Source organism: Hemicordylus capensis, chromosome 5 (assembly GCF_027244095.1).
Source record: "Hemicordylus capensis ecotype Gifberg chromosome 5, rHemCap1.1.pri, whole genome shotgun sequence".
NCBI classification, from domain to species: domain Eukaryota; kingdom Metazoa; phylum Chordata; class Lepidosauria; order Squamata; family Cordylidae; genus Hemicordylus; species Hemicordylus capensis.
The window spans coordinates 82,171,199-82,176,330 of record NC_069661.1 but is presented as its reverse complement, the minus strand read 5'-3'; the positions used below and the strand labels follow the sequence as shown (position 1 = coordinate 82,176,330).

General features: G+C 44.6%; 1 long non-coding RNA gene across 2 annotated transcripts; it reads right to left on the bottom strand.

Moving 5' to 3' along the window:
* Positions 1–1,675: 1,675 nt before the first annotated feature.
* On the bottom strand, positions 1,676–3,451 carry LOC128328100 (uncharacterized). Of its 2 annotated transcripts, none has more exons than XR_008309012.1 (2): positions 3,318–3,451; positions 1,676–2,344 (listed from the first exon to the last, which is right to left on the bottom strand). It is a non-coding gene; the product is annotated as an uncharacterized LOC128328100 (long non-coding RNA). The 2 variants fall into 2 exon arrangements; XR_008309011.1 differs by having other exon boundaries at positions 3,086–3,332.
* Positions 3,452–5,132: the final 1,681 nt, after the last annotated feature.

Genomic DNA, 5,132 nt, shown 5'->3' with positions numbered 1-5,132 from the left:
CCAAAGAGTTTTAGGGCATCTATGATATGCCTTCAAATATTGTTTTATTGCTCTAATTTTCTTAACAAATCATTTATATCCACTCAAGTATTTTCCTTTTCTAAAGCAGAAGGTGATTATAGGCATCATCATGTGTTACTTTCCAAACTAAGTAACAAAGCTCAATAGCCATTTTTTTAAAATGAGAGAAAAAGAAAAAGCAACTTTTAGGTGGGGGCAATTTTGAACAGAGTTTACCTGCAAGACATGCTTGTGGGGCTTTGAAACAGAAAAGTATAGGGAAGAATTAAACTTTCCCCTTGCCCACTTTTTATCCACTTAGCATATTCCACTCCCCAGGAGGTTTTACACACAGCAGGTTTACCGGGAGACTTTACTGTGAACTTGAAGCTGTCTCAAAAAACCGCTGAAAATAGTGGAGTTTTTTACTCCTGAGATAAATTGGGCTATACTTGGGTGCAGTGGAAAACCTGAACTGCATGTGTGGAGTGCTCTGCGATAACTCACAGGCACTTCGGGGGAAATCTGGCCATTTTGTGTACTTGTACCCTCCATTCTGGAGGAGATGCAAGCTAAAAGCAAAAACCTCAAGGTAAAACTGCTGTGCATAACACTTCCAGGAAGTTTCTTTTCTTTAAAAAAACAGGGCATTTGTTTTTCTTTACAAAAACAGGCCATCAAGATTTTGTTAACATGTTTGTCCTAGGAATTTAATTTACCCCTGATATTCCATGCTATTTAACCACCATACAAGAAATATATTACAATTTATTTGTAAAGAATACATGACTGATTTTTAAAAGTGTGTGTGCATGCATGTGTGTTATAAATGTGTTTTGCTTTTATCAATCATCCTGATCCAGAAAACAGAATCCTCTTGAAATCATTTTGTTGAAACTATCACTGATTTCAGCAGGATGTAGTGGAGCCTTTCTCTGGAGTAATTAATTTTGCATTCATATTATCCTTTCTTAATTTAGTTATTCAGCTACATAGAACTGACACAACACTGCTTATCAACATGCAAATACAGTAGAACAGGAGCATAGCTACATGCTCAACTTCCTTTGAATGCCTTGAGAGATGGCATGTCATGAAGCAGTTACATAGCAGTCACTAGGAATCCCCACCCTATCAGAATTGAAGGCACCACCAAAAAGAGATTGGGGCCTCCTCAATCTTGCAGCTAGCAGATTTTTGCAGGATAGCATTGCACAACCATTGCCTTCCCTTCTTGGTCTCTTCCAGATCTTGGGATGCAACCTGATAAGTTATGACCCCCATTTGGAGCGGTGGAATCACTTTGGGATCCTTCTTGCACAGAACTTCCTTTCCCTAGCAAGCCCATGCACAGTCAAAATCTTCAAGTGACCCAACTGGGAACAATTAGCTTGCACATATTTGAGTGGTTTGATGCTCATGGAGGGACTGTAGCCCTTGTCTTGCCAAACTAATCTATAACAGGCACAGCATTGCAGAAGGTAGCAGGAGACTCTTTACTTGCACTGCTCACATATGCTGGATAGGAGAGCAAACGTATATGGATGCTTTCACTGACTCATGTCATGCTTGGGCAGGAAGAGTAGAGATCCAGAAGCTGGTTAAGGCATTGTGATGGTAAAGCACGAGAAAAAAACTATGAAAATACCTCTAGAGCAGTCATCACACTATTGCATGAAGTCAAGCAAAGCCATCTTTATTTCTCTTTCTAAGCAAAGAATCAATACAAGAATCAAAACACTGAATGGTTAAATCCACACTTGACAAGACAAAAATCAGCTGAAAAGAAATCTATGAGGAAAACAGCAGGAATGCCATTCAAATCATCAAATACATGAAAGAATGGAGATAGTTCATCAACTTGGACAAATATTTTGGAGTGCAGTATCTCTTTCAGCATCTAGATAGTCAACATTTACAGAACAACCTTGACACAGAGGAACAAAAATGCTGTTTAATGTTTCTTTTCATTAGATTAAATAGAACATAAAACCTAGCATTTGAAATAAGTGCTACATTTTCATTGTGTTCAAGAAGAACACATCACAGAATATAATTTTTAAAACATTCAAAGAATGTGCGTGACTTCTTTTTGTACAAACAACTTGCCTTTAAAAAGTGATGTGTAGTAAACAGGTCCTAACAAGCTTGCACAATGGTTCAAAAAACAGAAGCTTGAGGGGTGTGTGCATGCATATGTGTGTGTGGAGGGGAGGTGGGACAGAGAGGGAAATTGCTGGTCTTCTGAAATAGGCCTGGCAATGATCTCTGAAGAGGAAACGTGTTGAGAGAAGTGCCTGAGAAGAACCTTTGGGGTCTGTTTCAGTGTCATTGAATATACTCCCTAAGAAGAGAAAAGTAGAGATGAATGGTTAGTTTTATTAGGAAGACTGTAGCCTTTTGAGATAGCCTTCCCTGTTTATGACTATGCATTTTCCTTTAGTTTAAACTGTAACACTTTAGAACCCAATAAACCCACAATAAATGCTACAGAAATCCTGCCTCATTTTTTTTGTTTAAAATTCCTCTCAAGTTATGTCCTACTCAGTGCCTTCTACCTGATCAGATCCAAATATTCTTTTCAATGGGTACTCTTACAGTACCCTGATTCCCTGGGATGAAACAAGAGGTGGTGGCAATAAATCAGATCTGATAGGGTATGTGTGTGGTGGGGTGGGTGGGATGTGATTCTACAATATAAAAGGCCTTGCTAACCCCACAGAAGTTGGGCCATGTCACACCATGGCCACCTTTGGACATAATGTGGAACTGTGGGTCCAGTGGACCCGCAGTTCCATGCCCATTCCCTGTGTTCTTTCATCCATATTTGGATGAAACTGAGAGCTCCCTCACTGCAGTCTTGCTGACTGTAGAGAGGAGAGGAACTGGCTTCCAGGGCTTCCTTCTATAATAAAGGCCAACCCTGACAGCCAATAGCACAGAAGTGTCTTTCCCTTCTGCCCTGTTCAAAATGTAACACGGTGGCTGCCTTAGAACAGAACACCAAACCAGAGGAAACCGTGCCAAAGGTTCATTTTTGTGGTCATCAGAATGCGTGAAACCACGGTTTCATCACCAAACTGACCTGATGTTTTCGATGGCAAACTGTAATCCGAACCCTTGGTTTGTAGTGCGTTTTGCTGCTGAAACCTCAGGTTAAAAGGCAGCACCATATTGTCCAAATTCTGCCACTGCTGTAACCCGGGTTTTGTGACGTGGCTGCTCCAGAAACCATAGAGAGGGCAGCTCAGACCAGCCCAGAAATGCATCTGCTCTGCCTGCGGCACTTCTCTCTGGCCACCTCTCCCATCACTCACCTCACCCTCCACAGTCTCCGCACTCCCTCTGCCGTTGCCTGGCAACAGGATGCCATGTTGCCACATTCCAAGCTTTGAAGCATTTAAAGGGAGAGAATCACCATGGATAAAGTCTGCTCTCCACTGTGTCCTAGAGTCTCCCTTTGGTCAATCTGCACAAAAAGGATGAGATGACAAGACAGGCACAGTGGTAGAGGTCCTCAGCATTAAAGAGAAGCAGAAGTATGTGCACAAACACATGGAGCCCTGGTGACACCAGGAACTAGGCAACTCAGTTGTTTCTCAACAAAGATCACATATGCCAGGGGAGTGATACCATGTCGCCTGGCAGAAATACCAACGTGCTGAGCCAGTGCAGAAACCTTCAGAAACCCCATCCATGGAAACCTCATCCATGGAATCCCCATTCCGGTTGGCCAGTCATATAAAGAAAGAGACAACACGTAGACCCACAAATCTCCTCTCTGTATCTGCCCATTTGTTTGTTTACTTGAACAACCTGCAACACACACCTTCACAGGTTGCCTGGCACACAGGACCTTTAATTGCATTTTCCATACAAGACATTTTGACAGTTTCCATCTGGGGAGGGGGAGGGGCACACGCACAATGCATCCTCTCATTAATAGCACACCTGATCAAGTGTGGGTGCCCACAAAGCATCCATTCATCGGTGTTGTCTGTGGAGAGTTGGTTGATCAGCAGGGCATTGATTTCTCTGGATGCCTGGACCGTGCCTGTATTATTAAGGTTCCCATGGATGGTGCTGCTCCCATCCAATGTATAACTGTATAGAGTGGTCCCCTAAACACTGAATGTATATGTATGTGTGTCCAAATGTCCAGTCTTGGCCTCCTGGCTTGAAAGTGCCCCAGGAAAGTGCAGCACCATGTGCGCTGGCAAGGGAAAGTCTACTATCAATGGAAGAGCCCAAAGTTTGGACTGAAATATAACCCCTAGAATTATTAAGCGGTTCTGTTCAATATTTTTTGAGGCTATTCTCATGAGCAGCAGAAACTGAGCTAAGGGAGCCCAGCCCAGTTTCTGCCACTCATTGGCTGCAATGAAAGCCATGCGGCTCCCGGCAGCCAGCCGTCTTAAATGCCTCCCATTAAACAACGTTAGTGGAGCACGTGCACTGCTAACCCCGTTTTCTTGGTTGTGTATCGCAGCAGCACAATTCCATGCTGCAGTGACTCATGAGTAGACCCTCATCAGGGAGGCTACAACAAGCCTCCTGGTGTCACACACCCCTCCTGTGCACTCGTGTGGGGCATTCTGGGACTTCAAGGGGCCGGGAGGCCCTCGATCCCTGATGCCCCAACCGGCTCCATGATGGAACCACTGATTGTGTGGGTGGCTGATCTGGCCACTCAGGGTGAGCTGCCTGCTCATGTGCGGGAGAGCGGGTCAAGCCCACTCTCCCCGCAAACCACTGTATGGCGCTTCACACTTCACAGCCCCTGCCCCTGGGGTGCAAGCATGCAGTCTCGGCCTTTCCTTATAGCTATAAGCATATAGTGAGGTGATTCTCATAGTCGCCAAAAAGTGGGCTAAGGGAACCTAGCCTGCTTTTTGGCGGCCGTGTGCTGCAATGGGAGCTACACGGCTCCTGGCAGTAAACCACCCAAAGTACCCCTCCCCTTAGCTGACTTTAACGGAGCGAGCGCTCTGTTAACCTCGGCATTTTGATCGTATAATACTGTGTCATGGCTCTGCGCCATGGCAACACACGAGGAGACCCCTGACTGGGAGGTTGCAAGCAACCACCCCAGCTCAGGGGTCTCTCCAGGATGCCCCCCACGCTTGCATGGG